The sequence below is a fragment of the Pelophylax lessonae genome (genome assembly GCF_965119305.1).
Source record: "Pelophylax lessonae genome assembly, chromosome: 11".
Lineage (NCBI taxonomy): Eukaryota > Metazoa > Chordata > Amphibia > Anura > Ranidae > Pelophylax > Pelophylax lessonae.
In genome coordinates, this window is record NC_138778.1 from 208297733 (window position 1) to 208315728 (window position 17996).

At 46.1% G+C, this 17996-nt stretch overlaps 1 protein-coding gene across 1 annotated transcript in view; it reads left to right on the forward strand.

Moving 5' to 3' along the window:
- Positions 1-17996, forward strand: part of ZBTB46 (zinc finger and BTB domain containing 46) — a 90723-nt gene that overhangs the window by 50744 nt on the left and 21983 nt on the right. The gene's annotated exons all lie outside the window — the stretch shown is intronic.

Below are 17996 nucleotides of genomic sequence, written 5' to 3' on the forward strand. Positions count from 1 at the left end.
TCCTGGTGGCTGCGGGTGCCTGCTCCTGCTGGGTGGTGAGTCTGGTGGGGTCCTCTCCCTCTCTGCTGAGGATAGCTTATTGCTTTGTGCCTGGCGACTGGGTGGTGCTGCCAGCGCCTTGGGGGTTGTCCCTTTGCAGTGTTTTACACTTTGTGGGGTCCCCCTGGTGACTCATGGACTCTTTGGTGCACATCTCCCCACCTGATCCCCTCTCTGAGGCTGCGAGGCCCTCTGGGTCCCAACCATCCATCGATGCACTGACGGCGGTCCTGGAGTCATTTGTGTCCCGGGTGGAGATGGTTTTCAGGCAACGGGCTAGCAAAAAGCGCCAGGTGATGAGTGGCGCCTGGTTTCCTCCAGACATGACGCTTGCCAGTCAGGCCAAAGAGTTCAATCTTTGTTTCATCAGACCAGAGAATTTTGTTTCTCATGGTCTGAGAGTCCTTCAGGTTCCTTTTGGCAAACTCCAGGTGGGCTGTCTTCTCACTTTTACTGAGAATGGCTTCCGTCTGGCCACTCTACCATACAGGCCTGAATGGTGGAGTGCTGCAGAGATGGTGGTTCTTCTCTCTCCACAGAGAAACTCTGGAGTTCTGTCAGAGTGACCATTGGGTTCTTGGTCACCTCCCTGACTAAGGTCCTTCTCCCCTGATTGCTCAGTTTGGCCAGGCGGCCCGCTCTAGGAAGAGTCCTGGTGGTTCCAAACTTCTTCCATTTTCAGATGATGGAGGCCACTGTGCTCATTGGGACCTGCAGAAATGTTTCTGTACCCTTCCTAAGATTTGTGCCTCGATACAATCCTATCTCGGAGGTCTACAGACAATTCCTTGGACTTTATGGCTTGATTTGTGCTCTGACATGCACTGTTAACTGTGGGAACTTATATAGACAGGTGTGTGCCTTTCCAAATCATGTCCAATCAACTGAACTTACTGCAGCTGGACTCTGATTAAGTTGTAGAAACATCTCAAGGAAGATCAGTGGAAACCTGAGCTCAATTTTAAGTGTCATGACAAAGGCTGTACTTGCGTACATGGGATGTTTTTTCGGTTTTTATTTTTATTAAATTTGCAAAGATTTCAAACAAACTTTTTTCATTTTGTCATTATGGGGTATTGTTTGTAGAATTTTGAGGAAAATATTGAATTTAATCCATTTTGGAATAAGGCTGTAACGTAACAAAATGTGGAAAAAGTGAAGCGCTGTGATTACTTTCTGGTTACACTGTATCTAAAATGATAAGGTACAGTATCTCACAAAAGTGAGTACACCCCTAACATTTTTGTAAATATTTTAATATATCTTTTCATGTGATAACACTGAAGAAATTACACTTTGAGTGTACAGCTTGTATAACAGTGTAAATTTGCTGTCCCCCCAAAAGTAACTCAACACACAGCCATTAATGTCTAAACCGCTGGCAACAAAAGTGAGTACACCCCTAAGTGAAAATGTCCAAATTGGGCCCAATTAGCCATTTTCGCTCTCCCTGGTGTCATGTGACTCATTAGTGTTACAAGGTTTCAGGTGTGAATGTTGAAGTGGTGTGTTAAATTTGGTGTTATCACTCTCACTCTCTCATACTGGTCACTGGAAGTTCAACATGGCACCTCATGGCAAAGAACTCTCTGGGGATCTGAAAAAAAGAATTGTTGCTCTACATAAAGATTTCCTAGGCTATAAGAAGATTGCCAAGACCCTGAAACTGAGCTGCAGCACTGTGGCCAAGACCATACAGCGGTTTAACAGGACAGGTTCCACTCAGAACAGGCCTCGCCATGGTCGACCAAAGAAGTTGAGTGCACATGCTCAGTGTCATATCCAGAGATTGTCTTTGGGAAATAGACGTATGAGTGCTGCCAGCATTGCTGCAGAGGTTGAAGGGGTGGGGGGTCAGCCTGTCAGTGCTCAGACCATACGCCACACACTGAATCAAATAGGTCTGCATGGCTGTCATCCCAGAAGGAAGCCTCTTCTAAAGATGATGCACAAGAAAGCCTGCAAACAGTTTGCTGAAGACAAGCAGACTAATGGATTACTGGAACCATGTCCTGTGGTCTGATGAGACCAAGATAAACCAATTTGGTTCAGATGGTGTCAAGCGTGTGTGTGTGGCGGCAACCAGGTGAGGAGTACAAAGACAAGTGTGTGTTGTCTACAGTCAGGCATGTTGGTGGGAGTGTCATGGTCTGGGGCTGCATGAGTGCTGCCGGAACTGGGGAGCTACAGTTCATTGAGGGAACCCTAAATGCCAACATGTACTGTGACATACTGAAGCAGAGCATGATCCCCTCCCTTTGGAGACTGGGCCGCAGAGCAGTATTCCAACATAATGACCCCAAACACACCTCCAAGATGACCACTGCCTTGCTAAAGAAGCTGAGGGTATAGGTGATGGACTGACCAAGCATGTCTCCAGACCTAAACCCTATTGAGCATCTGTGGGGCATTCTCAAACAGAAGGTGGAGGAGCGCAAGGTCTCTAACATCCACCAGCTCTGTGATGTCCTCATGGAGGAGTGGAAGAGGACTCCAGTGGCAACCTGTGAAGCTCTGGTGAACTCCATGCCCAAGAGGGTTAAGGCAGTGCTGGAAAATAATGGTGGCCACACAAAATATTGACACTTTGGGCCCAATTTGGACATTGTCACTTAGGGGTGTACTCACTTTTATTGCCAGCAGTTTAGACATTAATGGCTGTGTGTTGAGTTATTTTGAGGGGACAGCAAATTTACACTGTTATACAAGCTGTACACTCACTACTTTACATTGTAGCAAAGTGTCATTTCTTCAGTGTTGTCACAGGAAAAGATAGAATAATATATTTACACAAATGTGAGGGGTGTACTCACTTTTGTGAGATACTGTATATACTTCCATTCTGCAGCTGAACAGAGTGATGGAGAAGTAAAGGGTGAGTAAGTTTAAGCAGCTGCAGGGGTTGTTTTACCATGCATGGTCAGAGCACAGTCCATCCCTGAGCCAATGCTAGAGCCTCATAAGCCCGCTGAGCTCCCGGCATTGGCCTCCTAAAAGGTGTGGCGTTAGCAGTTTAGGAACATTCATTTTTAAATAACTGCTTGAAATTGCATGTACATTCTTACTTATGTTTTTTAATTAGGAAGATCAGCATGGGATGTTCTTGGCCTGTAATCAGCCTACAAATATTCATCTAATTTGCAAATGCACCATAACAGTCTTCTCCCCATAATTTATCTCCTCCCGAAGGCTAAAGCCCTGAACATGCTGGCGTGTTTACCGGTTTGTTCAGACGCAATGTCTGGGTCGGCCGCATTGTATCACAACATAATCTGAGGGAAATGATAGATCATAAGGAGTCAGAGCGAGAGGCAGACATGCACATAGGATGGCACACAGGATGGCACACTGAACCTCTTAGGTGTACTCTATACATTCATACAGGGCCGTTTTATTTTATTTATGTAGTTTTCTATCATTTTATAAATCTTCATACATTCTTGGGTGTTATAAATGTGGACATTTAGGGTACATGCACATAAACTCATACTCTGATTAGATAGGAGAACCCCAGTGGGGGTTCTTGTGGTTAGATGCAGTGGGCACCCCCATTGACAGCAATGGGAGTCTGCTGCCTCCTGCAGCCACTCGCATGTAATCTCTAATGCAGCCATCATGTGCAAGTGTCCGACCCTCGCATTTCAACGTTAATGCATTCCAATGGCCAGAATAAATTAATATTGTGCCCAATGAAATGCATTAACGCATGGCACGCTTTAGTACGAGGCTATAGGCGTGTTTTTGAAGCAGCTTTTTTTTCTGCTTGGAGTTAAGGCATTGGAGGGTTGAACAAGCACCCAGTGTGCATCCCAAGTTTTAAAAATAGCAAGTGGTAAAGCCCTTACCCCTAAGTGAAAGTGTCAAAATTGGGCCAAAATAGCCATTTTCCCTCCCCGGTGTCATGCGACTCATTAGTGTTCAAGATCTCAGGTGTGAATGGGGAGCAGGTGTGTTAAATTTGGTGTTATCGCTCTCACTCTCTCATAATGGTCACTGGAAGTTCAACATGGCACCTCATGGCAAAGAACTCTCTGAGGATCTGAAAAAAAGAATTGTTGCTGTACATAAAGATGGTCTAGACTATAGGAAGATTGCCAAGACCCTGAAACTGAGCTGCAGCTCTGTGGCCAAGACCATTTAGCAGATTACGATGACAGGTTCCACTCAGAACAGGCCTCGCCATGGTCAACCGAAGAAGTTGAGTGCACGTGTTTAGCGTCCTATGCAGAGGTTGTCTTTGGGAAATAGACGTATGAGTGCTGCCAGCATCGCTGCAGAGGTTGAAGGGGTGGAGTCAGCCTGTCAGTGCTCAGACCATACGCCGCACACTGCATCAAATTGGTCTGCATGGCTGTCCTCACAGAAGGAAGTCTCTTCTAAAGATGATGCACAAGAAAGCCCACAAACAGTTTACTGAAGACAAGCAGACTAAGGACATGGATTACTGGAACCATGTCCTGTGGTCTGATGAGACCAAGATAAACTTATTTGGTTCAGATGGTGTCAAGCGTGTGTGGCGGCAACCAGGTGAGGAGTACAAAGACAAGTGTGTCTTGCCTACAGTCAAGCATGGTGGTTGGAGTGTCATGGTCTGGAGCTGCATGAGTGCTGCCGGCACTGGGGAGCTACAGTTCATTGAGGGAACCATGAATGCCAACATGTACTGTGACATACTGAAGCAGAGCATGATCCCCTCCCTTCGGAGACTGGGCCACAGGGCAATATTCCAGCATGATAATGACCCCAAACACATCTCCAAGACAACCACTGCCTTGCTAAAGAAGCTGAGGGTAAAGGTGATGGACTGGCCAAGCATGTCTCCAGACCTAAACCCTATTGAGCATCTGTGGGGCATCCTCAAACAGAAGGTGGAGGAGCGCAAGGTCTCTAACATCCACCAGCTCTGTGATGTCGCTATGGAGGAGTGGAAGAGGAGTCCAGTGGCAACCTGTGAAGCTCTGGTGAACTCCATGCCCAAGAGGGTTAAGGCAGTGCTGGAAAATAATGGTGGCCACACAAAATATTGACACTTTGGGCCAAATTTGGACATTGTCACTTAGGGGTGTACTCACTTTTATTGCCAGCGGTTTAGACATTAATGGCTGTGTGTTGAGTTATTTTGAAGGGACAGCAAATTTACACTGTTAGTGTCGGTTCACACTATGGCGACACGACTTCGGGGCGACTTGAACAAGTCACCGTGCACCGCGACTTCGGCGTGGCTTGCACTGACTTCACATAATGGAATTCAATGCAAGTCGCTCCGACTTCGGCCAAAAGTAGTGCAGGAACCTTTTTCCTTTTTCCTTTTTGAGTCGCTCTGATTAGAACGGTTCCGAATGCACAGAATGGAGCACGACTTGTCAGGCGACCAAGTCGCCTGACAAGTCGGAGTAGTGTGAACCGTTACTTATACAAACAAGCTGTACACTCACTACATTACATTGTAGCAAAGTGTCATTTCTTCAGTGTTGTCACATGAAAAGATAGAATAAAATTATTTACAAGAAATGTGAGGGGTGTACTCACTTTTGTGAGATACTGTGTGTATATATATCTCTTGAACATTCACATCAGTACCTGCCCTCACCCTCGTGGAGCTTACAATCCAAGGTCTCTAACTCCCATTCATACATACACATACTAGGGCCACTTTAGACAGGAGCCAATCAACCCACCAGCATGTCTTTGAAGTGTGGGAGAAAGCCCACATGGGCACAGGGAGAACATGCAGACTCCATGCAGGTAACGCCCTGGTTGGGATTTGAACCTGCCAGGTGGAAGTGCTAACCACTTAGCCACTGTGCTCCCAAAGCCTCCCTTGTGTAATCATCCAAAAGGTTTGAGACTGCCCCCGTATGCTGCCATCTTGGGTGTGATTTTAGTAGTCCTCACAAACTCAAGTGACTCTATACTACTCTCCCTCACTCCTTCCCCAGTTGCTACATAAAAGATTTGCATGGGGGTGGTGGTAAAGGGAGGGGCGAAGGAGCTAGGCCAGCACAGCCAGTAATTGGACACTTTCAGAAGAGGAGAAGACCATAACATTCAAGGAGAGGGGGGGGGTTGGGGGGGCTGTGTTAGGAAGTTGACTTTCTGGAGTGTCCATCCCCTAACCAGTTCATAGGCCAATTGCTAGTGAATAATAAAATAATTTATTTTAAAAACACAAGCATTTAAAATTCTTCATTTTCCGGTGCTTTTTACCATTTTTAGGTTGGTGACAGCGTCTCTTTAATTAGGAAACATACACAAACTGAGGCCAGCATACAAAATTTAGAGGAGATCTGGGTTGTAGGTATACATGGTGTAGTCAGTTGCAATTAAAAGCAGATTAAACCATTAATGACATGAGGCTGAAGAATGACCAGAACAGACTTGGTATGGTCCATGTCAGTCCATCTCCTATAGTGGATAATGGAACATCATTCCTTTTTATTTAAAGTTATATCTTAAAACCGTTCTGTAGTAGTCAATGACTATTTGGTTGCGATTCCTGGTTAGAGGAGCTCTGATCAGCACTAGTCGCTTGGCGTCCTTGTGGATCCGTTGGCGGGCGGCACTTGGCGTTCAGGCCTTGAGTCACCGCGACCTTGCAGTTCTAGGCCTTCGGTTGCCATGGAAACCCAGAAGCCTTCGTCTTAAGCTTCACATATTACGATACCTGACTGCAGGGCTAGTTAGAGAAATACCTCTTCCAGGATCTCGTTAAGGTAATGCAGTGAAATCCCCGGATTAAGCTGTTAACCAGGGCTTGTTTGGGGGGGGGGGGGGGGAGAGTAAGTGGAAGTATAGGCGGCTCCGGGATCGGGCTACTAAATCTAGACACGTGCTGGTATTTACCTAACGCCATACTGGGGGGGATTTTGAGGGCTCACTTTGAGGGGCTTTGGCTGTTCTGGGATTTCCACCAAAAAGGTTAGTTCAGTTGTCCAATATTCATTTTGTTTCACTGATTTTTCTGACTTGCACCACGCCATCAATTTTTTTTTTAATTAATATTGCAACAATATTTTTTAATTGTAACTTTTAATGGGCTAATCTCTTATCTTTGGTTGGTGTTCTACTTTACCTGCCGGTTCACACTGAAGCGGCACGACTTCGGGGGCGACCTGTGAAGTCGCGTGCACAGCGACTTCGGCGCGACTTGCACGGACTTCATAAAATGAATATCTATGCAAGTCGCTCCGAGGTCGCCCCGAAGTAGTACAGGACCCTTTTTCTAAGTCGGAGCGACTTGTGTCGCTCCTATTAGAACCGTTCCTGTACCACACAATGGACCGCGACAGTGCGTGACTTGTCAGGCTGACCAAGTCGCCTGACAATCGTACTAGTGTGAACCGGCACTAAGGCTATTTTATCAGTATTGCTGGCATGGACAGTTATGAATTAATAGAAGCACTGTAATAATTTACCTACCTGGGGTAAATGGCACTACAAGCAGTACCAGGACAGGGTAGCCCAGTGCCCACGGCAAGCATCCAGAATTGCACCCCCTTTCCCACTGTTAATACATGCCGTAGAATGGGTGTACCAACCTGTATCTATTCTTCTTAACCCCCTTGCTTCACTGTGCTCAGGGGCACCTGTCCTTCCTGCCCACCCCTTGCCCTAGGCCTGACTGCCAGTCCCTATCAGTGCTGACCACATGATCACAAACCTAAAGCTGGATACACATTATGCAATTTTCGTTGCTCAATTTCCTTTAGATTTACCTTCAACTATGTAGTACAAGGGCCGGCCTGATTGCATACAAATCGAAAGTGTTTAGGTTTGACCTCCTATTATATGGTTTTGGTAAATCTAAAGAAAAGTTGTACAAGAAAATTGTATAGTATGTAGCCAACTTTAGTGTTTGGTCACATGATCTCTGCTAAAGAGGTAGGAGAGTGCTGAACCAGCACGCAGTGCAAGGTTTCAAAATTGCACCCCTCCCTCACTGTTAATACATGCCGTTGAATGGGTGTACCACCCTGCATCTATTATTAACCCCCCTGCATCACTGTGTCCAGGGCAGCTGCCTTTCCTGCCAACCTCTTGTCCCGGCCCTGACTTCCAAGTGCCCATCAGTGCTCACCATATGGTCACAAACTTAAGTGTTTGGTCACAAGATCTCTGCTGAAGAGGTAGGGGAGTGCTGAACCAGCACCCAGGACCAAGGATCCTGAATTGCACCCCCTCCCCCACTGTTAATAAATGGTTAAGAATGGGTGTACCACCCTGCATCTATGTTTAACCCCCCCTGCATCACTGTGCCCAGGGCAGCTGCCTTTCCTGCTAACCTCTTGTCCCGGCCCTGACTTCAAGTGCCCATCAGTGCTGACCACATGGTCACAAACTTAAGTGTCTGGTCACATGATCTCCGCTGAAGAGGTAGGGGAGTGCTGAACCAGCACTCAGGACCAAAGATCCAGAATTGCACCCCCTCTTTACCCCCTTGCTTCACTGTACCTGGGGCAGCTGCCCTTTTCCTGGGCCTGACTGCACGTCCCCATCAGTGCTGACCGCATGATCACAGACCTAAGTGTTTAGTCACATGATCTTTGCTAAGGTGGGGAGAGGTGATTGGGGCGCTGATCCTCTGCCTACAATGATGTAGCCAGCAGTAAAAGATTCTTAGTTGAGGTCCAGTAAGCAAGTGGTTGGCACTAAAATCTTCAATAGCTGGTAGTGATGGTGGTAGTGGCGGGGGGGGGGGGGGGGGGTCACAAAACCAGCTGAACAGAATCACAAATGTGACAGGGAAAATAGCTAACAGATATATTTCAAAAACACAGCTGTTAGCTTTCTTCTTTCAATAAAAAGTCTAATTAGTTGTTAAGTTTGCATAGCATTTCCTCCCGCGGTCACTGTGAAGAACAGCGCTGATACGCGTTTAACAGATAAAGGAGCCATCAGACACTGGGGGTTCAGGCTCTGCACAGTGTGAGGAACACAACCCCCCCGTGTGTGCGCATCATCTCAGACAGCCAGAGAAAATGAGGTATACAAGTCTTGAGACTGATCTGCCCCCAATTACTGGGCTTCCATGTCACTCCGGCTCCCTAATCCCCCTCCACGCGCTTCAGCCCTGCAAAGGCTTGTTAGTGATTTTTCTGCTGATTGTCACTGTAACCCGCCTTATCTGAATACAAAGCCAGCCGCCATTAACGGGCTCCAGTCCAGAGGCCGAAAGCCATTGTTCTACAATCGATCAAATTGGGCCTAAAGCCTTGAGCAAATACAGAACTTCTAAGATCTCTTATCTTCATGTTTTCAAGCTTTAGAGTAAAACCAAAATGTAGTAAAAGACTATAATGTCCTTGTCCAAGAATGAGAGGGCAGAGTAAAGATGGCCACACACGGCTTGATTTTTCTCTTATTTAGCCCACGACCTGAACAAGAGGAAATCAGTCGATTTCTCCATCTACGTGTCCCATCTACGTCAGCCTTTCTCATCCTTTTTAACAAAAAGAAACCCTTGAAATCACTTTCTTGTCTCAGGGAACCCCTGCTAAAAATGACTATATCTACAACTCTTGATACATTAGTGTGATGGTCATTGGGAAGAATGCTTCTAACACTTGTGATCATTGGGAAGAATGCTTCTAACACTTGTGATCATTGGGAAGAATGCTTCTAACACTTGTGATCCTTGGGAAGAATGCTTCTAACACTTGTGATCATTGGGAAGAATTAACACCTTACAGATAGCTAAAAGGATCAGTGGTGTCACTGGGAACTCATCTGAGAGGCAGAAATTGTTCATTGTTCTAGGAACCTCTGGAGGAACCCTAGCGTTCCACTGAACCGTTGTGGAGAAACCCTGCTCTGAAGGAACCGTAGGGTTTCATGAACCCTGGTTGAGAATGACTGCTCTAGATCAACCTTTCCCATTCTTTAACACGCAGGAACCTTTGATATAACGTTCTAACCTCAGGGAACCCCTGCTAATAATTATTATCTTCAGCTCACGGTAAATTAGTGTGAAGGTCGATGTGAAGAATGTTTCTTGCATTTGAGGTCAGTGCGAAGAATCCCCTCCTTACAAATAGCTCAAAAGGTCATTGCTGTGAGCGGTTACATATCTGCAAGGCAGAAATTGCAAGGATTCCATGGAACCCTGGTTGAGAAACCCTGATCTGTGTTCAAAAACATGGAGGGCCGAATCTTCGCTGCTGGCTGTATTAAGCAGCAATGACTTCCCTGGCTGGTTGAATACAGTGGTACAGCCGATAGGACGCAGTCACTGTTCGGCTATTGACTTTCCACCCGGTGCCTTCATTATTTTTTTATTTAAATCCAATTTTGTTGACCTGTTTGGTGCTTGCAGGACTGTCCCATTCAGCAGGAATCCGACAAAGCAGCACTCGGGTCATCAGTTTGAACCCCAAACATGGCACTACCACCTGCAGAGAGTTTGCATGCTGTTTGCATGTTCCACCTGTTCATGCGTGGGTCTCCTTCAGGTACTCTGTTTTGCTCCCACACACTCCAAAAACATGCTGCTAGGTTACTTGGCTCCTGTCTAAACTGGCCCTAGTACAGTATGTGTATGTGTGATAGGGACTTTAGATTGTAAGCTCCTTGAGGCATGGACTGATGTGAATTTGCAGTGTATGTAAAGTGCTGCATGATTTGTAAGCGCTATATACATACCTGTAACGAAAAAAAAAAAGAAATAACCCTTAGGGCTCATTCACACGGGCGTTCCAATCAGATCCGCCTGTCAGTTTTTTAGGCGGATCTCATCGGATGCCCGATTCAGCCCTATGGAGCAGCGGATGTCAGCGGTGACATGTCCGCTGACACCCGCTGCCATCCGCATCCGATCCTGTCCGTGAAATCCGGACGGATGGAAACCCTATTTTCCATCCGTCCTGGGGATCGGATCGGATGGAATCGGATGAGAGAGGACAGGCGGTCCGCTCTCATCCGATTCCCCATAGAGAGCAGCGGGGCTCTGACACCTCCCTCTCCGCACACAGTGCGGAGACGGAGCTGTCATCCGCTGGCTCAGCAGGGATCGGCGGATCGATCCCCACTGAGCAGAGCACGGTCCGCAACGGAATGCGGACCGTGTGAAAGATTCCTTACTGTCAACTGAGCACTCCATTAAAGTGAAAACTTTTCACAAAATTGGGAACAGGTAGGCTCTTTATTGCAGAAGGGTTATGCTATCCGTTCTGCAATAAAACAAACTTAAAAAATCCATAGCAAATATAGCTATAAGAAAGGGTGTATTTAGAAGTGTTATTCTATATTTAGCCAATAAAGAATCCTCTTCAAGAGTTATATAAAATATGGGCAGTTTTGGGACTTTAAATGAGACACCGGCAGGTATTGCTCTGCGTCTCCATCCCTGTATATGACAAAACTGAAGAAGGGGGACTAGAAAAGGTGTGTGGAAAACAGCCGGTCCCTGGCTTGATCTACTCACCTACCAGTCTACTAACAAACCAAATAAACCTGTCTAACGATGTAGGTTAAAAACAGGGGTTTAAGTTAACACACATTTGCAAACGCATGTGTAAGCTGCAAGGCCTCTCCACGGCACCCTGTGTATCTTGCAGTCCTAACACTACTCAACCTGAGCGTCTCCACAATGGAAGCACATGAATGCTGATGGATGGATGGGAAACAGGTGGGCTTGGAGATTGCCCGATCATGTGCTTCCATTGTGGAGACGCTCAGGTTGAGTAGTGTTAGGACTGCAAGATACACAGGGTGCCGTGGAGAGGCCTTGCAGCTTACACATGCGTTTGCAAATGTGTGTTAACCAAACCCCTGTTTCCAGCCCTTGAACATTGAACATACCGTAGCAATGGAGATGGGGTATGTTTTTTTTTTTTCTTAAAACAAACTTACCTGCTTGTTCTCAATGTTCTTTAGAATGTACATGGAGCTGTGTACCTAGTTGCCGGAATGAATATGCCCATGCATATGCAGCACAGGAGTCACTTCATTGCCCTGCCAGTCAACGAAGATGGGTGAAGACCCTTCACTAAGGCAGGCCATAGATTATGCGATTATTCTTTTTTTTTTTTGCCTGCAACCCGTGGTTGCAGGAAACAAAATCGCTTGACTTAACACAGTCAGTCCCGTCGAGAACACAATGGTTACTGCTAGTGGCTATAGCCATTGGCAATAATCGCATTCTAGAAATCCAACATGCTGGTTGTACCCAAGTTGATTGATGGATCGACTTTGGTCCAATAAGCCTGCCATAGACGGACCAAATCTCAGCCGCTTCCTGCTGAACCAACGGAGATTCAAACCCTTTATGGCCTGTGTTCTGCCGAAAACGACAACTATCCAAAATCTCTAACCACGTCCCTTCCGGTGACTCTCCAGCAGCAATAATTGGAGATTTCGAGGAGTTGGTGTTTTCACAGAACAGCGGCAGCGTATACACTATGGTACACTCTATAATGAGTGGACATTCTTAGTCCGCCCGCAAGTAACCAACAACATGGCCGTCTCCAAGGCGCATCCAGTTTAGAGTGCATGGCTAGAGTTACATTGTATTGACCCCATTCTGTCTCACCTCCCAAGCCTTCCTGTTAGTCAGGGAAACTTCCCATTACATGTAGGGACTGTTTTAATTTATCCAATGCATGCGTAATCCTTGCACAGTGGTGGCAGTGTGGGAGTAAGTGTTGAAGCAACAATGGAAACCGCGATACCATAATCTGGTCATTCCATTGGAGAAGTTGAGTTCTTCCAAAATTGCATCATGGTGAACATCGTGTGGCCAATTATGATGGAAACCTTGCTTAGCAGAGTTCCATCTTTAATAATTCCGGTTGGCTAATGCCAAGATATCAGGGAGGGGAAAAAAAAAAAACAAGGTTATTGTGTCTTTAACTAGGAGATTATAATTTCTCCAGGGACTTTAGACCCTTTTTAGAAAATCATTAAAAAGTCATTGAGTTCGGGGCTGAGCCTATTAAATCTAGTTAGATTAGAAGAGAAGACTGACTCGCGGCTTTCGTACGTTCCACTACCCCAGGCAGAACCTCCTGGCAACCTGGCTTGTTTTGAGCAATTATCCAGCGTGTAGGAGGCGATGGAGAATCTGGTGGCGCGGGGGCAACGTTATTACGTTTTTTTTTTTTCTGTGTGTGTGTGTTTTTTTTTTTTTTCTGTAACGGTGATGTTTTTATTGTGTTTAAGGCAATTAGTATGTGTTTTGTGATACTCCTTCTTCATTACTTTGGCTCTGCCAGTGGCCTTGTTATGTCTATATGATGTCATCTGAAATGTTTGACCATGTTATCCATGCTTTATATAGTGGCTGTGTGTTCCAGAGCATACACACACCTCCTGACTTACAATACGGCATTTTTTTAGTTTCTGCCTTGCTATGTGGCACTGTGGTCTTTAGGTCGGTCTACGATATGTCTGACAGTCTTGTAATAGATTCAGGATTATGTAGGTCAGGTTGTGTTTTACTATCCACACCCTACAATCCCCAGGCTCCATATCTGCCCTCATTCACACCTTCTCCCTCGTGAGAGCTTGTGTGGCCAACTCTTCGCTCCAGAGATGGCATGCTCCTCTTACGCGAAGCCAAATGTCACGTCTTAATTGTAAGCTCTTGAGCTTGTTGTCTTTCACATGCTTATGAAAAATGAAATATATATTTTAATTTACTGTATTTTTCTAGTGTAGTCATATTGCACTGTGTGTATACTGTGTATATATAGCCCCTCTTTCCCCATGTCATGCATCTCAGGAGGCTTCGGGCCATCTACATCACACTGTGCATACGCCACGCCTTGAGGGCTGGCTGCAAGAACCAGTAATAGAGAATCATCCTGCCTTCGATGAAGCAACAAAAAAATAAAATGGTGGTATGGGACCTGGTGTGCAGCATCAGAGCAGTGGATAACCATACACAGCACTGGATTTGTCGGTGTGTGAGGATGTTAGGCCCCTTTCACACAAGAGGTCCCATTGAGTCCCGCTGTCCATTTTTCAGCCAGACCCAATCGGACCCTCAATTTTCATCTATGGGCAGTCAGATGTAAACTGACTTTTGTCCATTTACACCCGGCTACCTCTGGGTCAGTTTCAGCAACAAAAGCGTAATGGGATACCTTGGGCCCCTTTTAAGCCTCGTACATACGCAACGATTATCGGCCGACCGATCGTCCGACTTCGACTTTTGTCCAGAGTGGTGTTTTGTTGGTTGGAATGTGCCTAGACTGCACACGAATTTTCACGGCCAACAAAAATCTACTTCAGAAGTGATGTCATGTGCTGGTTTACTTTCCGTGTGTTTTTTCTTCTCTGAGCATGCCCAGTCTTGCTCATCAGATTTTTGTCTGCCGAAATCTGTACTGACTGACGGAAAATCGGCCGTTGTGTTGACGGCCAACAAAAATTGTATAGCCTGCACACCAGATTTTATTCGGCCGAAAAGTCTGAGTCGGTTGTCGAAAGCATCATACTAACAAGCCGGAAATCGGCAGATCGGACGTTGGCCAAAAATTCCCGGCTAATAATCGATGCGTGTGTACGAGGCATAACTCCACCAGTCAGCCTGCTCAGCGGGGAAACTGACTGCTGATCCCAACTGAGCAGGCAGATGGCTGGTCTGTGTCCGCTTCACTTACGCAGAGTGCACACAGACACAGCCCACTTTCCTCTATGGACAGTCAGATGTAAACAGACCACCTGTCTGTTTACACCCAACTGGCATCTGAATCTATCCAATAAACAGATAGGTTTGGATGTTGGCGGGTGTTAAGGGACACATGCCCCCCTTTACATCCCCTCTCCATAGAGGATAATGGAGGGTATGATCGGGTCTGCCTTAAAACTGACAGGCAGGCCCATTGATCCGTCCATATTAAAGGAGCCTTAAGCCTAGTACACACGCACCGATTATCGGCCGACCGATCGTCCGTCTTTTGTCCAGAGTTTTGTTGGTTGGAATGTGCCTAGACTGCACACGAATTTTCTCGACCGACAAAATTCTACTTCAGAAGTGATGTCATGTGTTGGTTTGCTTTCTTTGTGTTCTTTCTTCTCTGAGCATGCCCAGACTTGCTCATTAGATTTTTCCCTGTCGAAATCTGTACTGACTGCATGAAAATCGGCCGTGTTTTGACGGCGGACAAAAATTTTATAACCTGCACACCAGATTTTTTTCGGCCGAAAAGTCAGAGTCGGTTGTCGGAACCATCATTCTAACAAGCTGAAAATCGGCAGATCGGTCGTCGGACGAAAATTCCCTGCCGAATTTCGACGCTTGTGTACGAGGCTTTACCCTCAGTTTGGCCGGATCGGAGGGTAGTTGGGTGTAAAGAGACAGCCGGTCTGTTTACCTGTCGAGCAGAGCAGTCTCTGTCCGTGTTGGCTCTGTGTAAGCGGAGCGGATATGGACCTATCATCCAGCCACTCTGTGGAGCTCAGAAGGGGAATCAATTGATGGGTCCCCTACTGAGGAAAAATGGATCCAGCCCGTGTGGAAGGGGACTTAATGAGGAGAAACCAGTGGAAAAATTAAGTGAAGTTCCTTTTGATCCCTGTTGGGTTGCAAAGGGGTGAACACCCAAAACAACTAGCACTTCGGAGCCTTCGAACTGCCTGCTGTTGGGCTAATATTTTTTAGAACATTGAAGATTGAACTTCCTGATTTGGGCAATTTTTTTTACAGACATTTCTCCATTGTGATTGATTTGGTTATTGTAGGAAAAATGCAATCCAAAGGTCCACACTTTAAAAACTGCATCCACTTTATCAATAATCATAAAAATGCCATATACAGCAGCAGTAGACACCGTGGGAGCAAGGACAACGCGTTTCGCGCAGTTAGCACCTTTTAACGACCTGGTTATTTCAAACAAAAGCAACATTGAGACTGGCTGCGTCAAACATCAGCCTTAGTTGTAGGTTGATTTTTTTGCTTTTGGCATTATGCTGCTTTAAAAAAAAAAAAACCCACTATAGATGATCATTTTGCAATTCTACAAAGCACACCAATATATACGGCAGCCGAGTGGGTTCATGGGTAAAAGGCGTGGTAAAATTGTGCCATCTGCAGTCCTAAATCTGGTCGGCGGGGGTCTGTCAGATGGGCATTATCTTCCACCTATAGCCCAGTCTTAGCCCCCTCAAGATAGATAATTCGCCACAGATAACTAGATCAGACCAGCCCCACACTTCCTCGCTCCCGTCTAATCTAGCGATGGGGAAACCAGGACAGCTGAGGGCTTCGCGGACAATTCTGTGACCAGCAGAAGCCGTGTAACCAGGACACCAGGTCCCTTGTGTGTGTAATAATAATTACCCCCCTCCATGTGGCTTCCTGGTACAGCCAGCTCCGGTGGGGAAGAGTGGGGGTGGAGGAGATGTTATCAATGGTTCCAGGACACAGCTGATCCATTTCACTCTTCAAATAATTGTGTAACTTGTCCTAATTTTCTTGTCATTACTGCCCTATATATCCTGCCCTGCTTTTCCCTTTTTAGTACTTAAAAAGGCACCCCAGTCCAAAAAAAGGAAATCTCATTTAACGTGGGCATATTCGGCATGGTGTGCTTGTAAAAACCTGTTCAGCCAATCTGTGTCCATGTGCTGTGTGGCTGCTTGAAGAGGGGGAGAACGTTTTCCAAGCGTGCAATTCTATCCTCCTTTTCATTTCTCTGGCTTTCTTTTCTTTTTCTTTTCTCCTTTATCTGGTTTTCTCATCCTCTCCCCTTTTCATTTGCGCTCTTGCTCTCTTTTCCTGTTACTTATTTTCATTTTATCTCCCTTCCTCTGTCTTCCTTTTCCCTTTTTATTTTCTCATTCTTCCTCATTCACTCTTTTTATTTTTTTAATCCTTCTTGCCTACATCTCTCTTTTGTCTCTTGCTTTCTTATCCCTCCTCGTTTTTTCCTCTATTCCTTTCTTTTTTTTTTCTCTTGTTCTCTCTTCATCTTCTCTTTATTCTCTTTTTCTCCTCTCCACCCTTCCCTCGTATTTCTCTCTCCTCTCCATCCTTTCTTTCTTTCCCTTTCCTCTTCATTCTTCCTCTCTCTCCTCTGTGTTCTACATGTTTCCTTTCTTCCTTCTCTTTTTCCCCATCTTTTTGTTCTTCTTTAACTCTTTGTCCTCTCTCCATCCTTATTTCCTGCTCTGCCATTTCTCCATTCTTTCTTTCTTCTCTTTCTCCCCATCCTTTCCTTCTTCTTTCACTCGTGTCTCTCTCTCTCTCTCTCTCTCTTCTCTTTCTCTCTCTTTCTCTCTCTTTCTCTTTCTCTCTCTCTCTTTCTCTTTCTCTCTCTTTCTCCCCCTTCTCTCTCTTTCTCCCCCTTCTCTCTCTTTCTCCCCCTTCTCTCTCTTTCTTCCCCTTCTCTCTCTTTCTCCCCCTTCTCTCTCTTTCTCCCCCTTCTCTCTCTTTCTCTCTCTCTCTCTCTCTCTCTCTCTTTCTCTCTCTCTCTCTCTCTTTCTCTCTCTTTCTCTCTCTTTCTCTCTCTTTCTTTCTCTCTCTCTCTCTCTTTCTTTCTCTCTCTCTCTTTCTCTCTCTCTCTTTCTCTCTTTCTCTCTCTCTCTCTCTCTCTTTCTCTCTCTCTCTTTCTCTCTCTCTCTCTCTCTCTCTCTCTCTCTCTCTCTCTCTCTCTTTCTCCCCCTTCTCTCTCTTTCTCCCCCTTCTCTCTCTTTCTCCCCCTTCTCTCTCTTTCTCCCCTTCTCTCTCTTTCTCCCCCTTCTCTCTCTTTCTCCCCCTTCTCTCTCTTTCTCCCCCTTCTCTCTCTTTCTCCCCCTTCTCTCTCTTTCTCCCCCTTCTCTCTCTTTCTCCCCCTTCTCTCTCTTTCTCCCCCTTCTCTCTCTCTCTCTCTCTCCTTCCTCCCCTTCCTCTCTCTCTCTCTCTCTCTCTCCCCCTTCTCTCTCTCCCCCTTCTCTCTCTCTCTCTCTCCTTCCTCCTCTTCTCTCTCTCTCTCCCCCTTCTCTCTCTCTCTCTCTCTCTCTCTCTCTCTCTCTCTCTC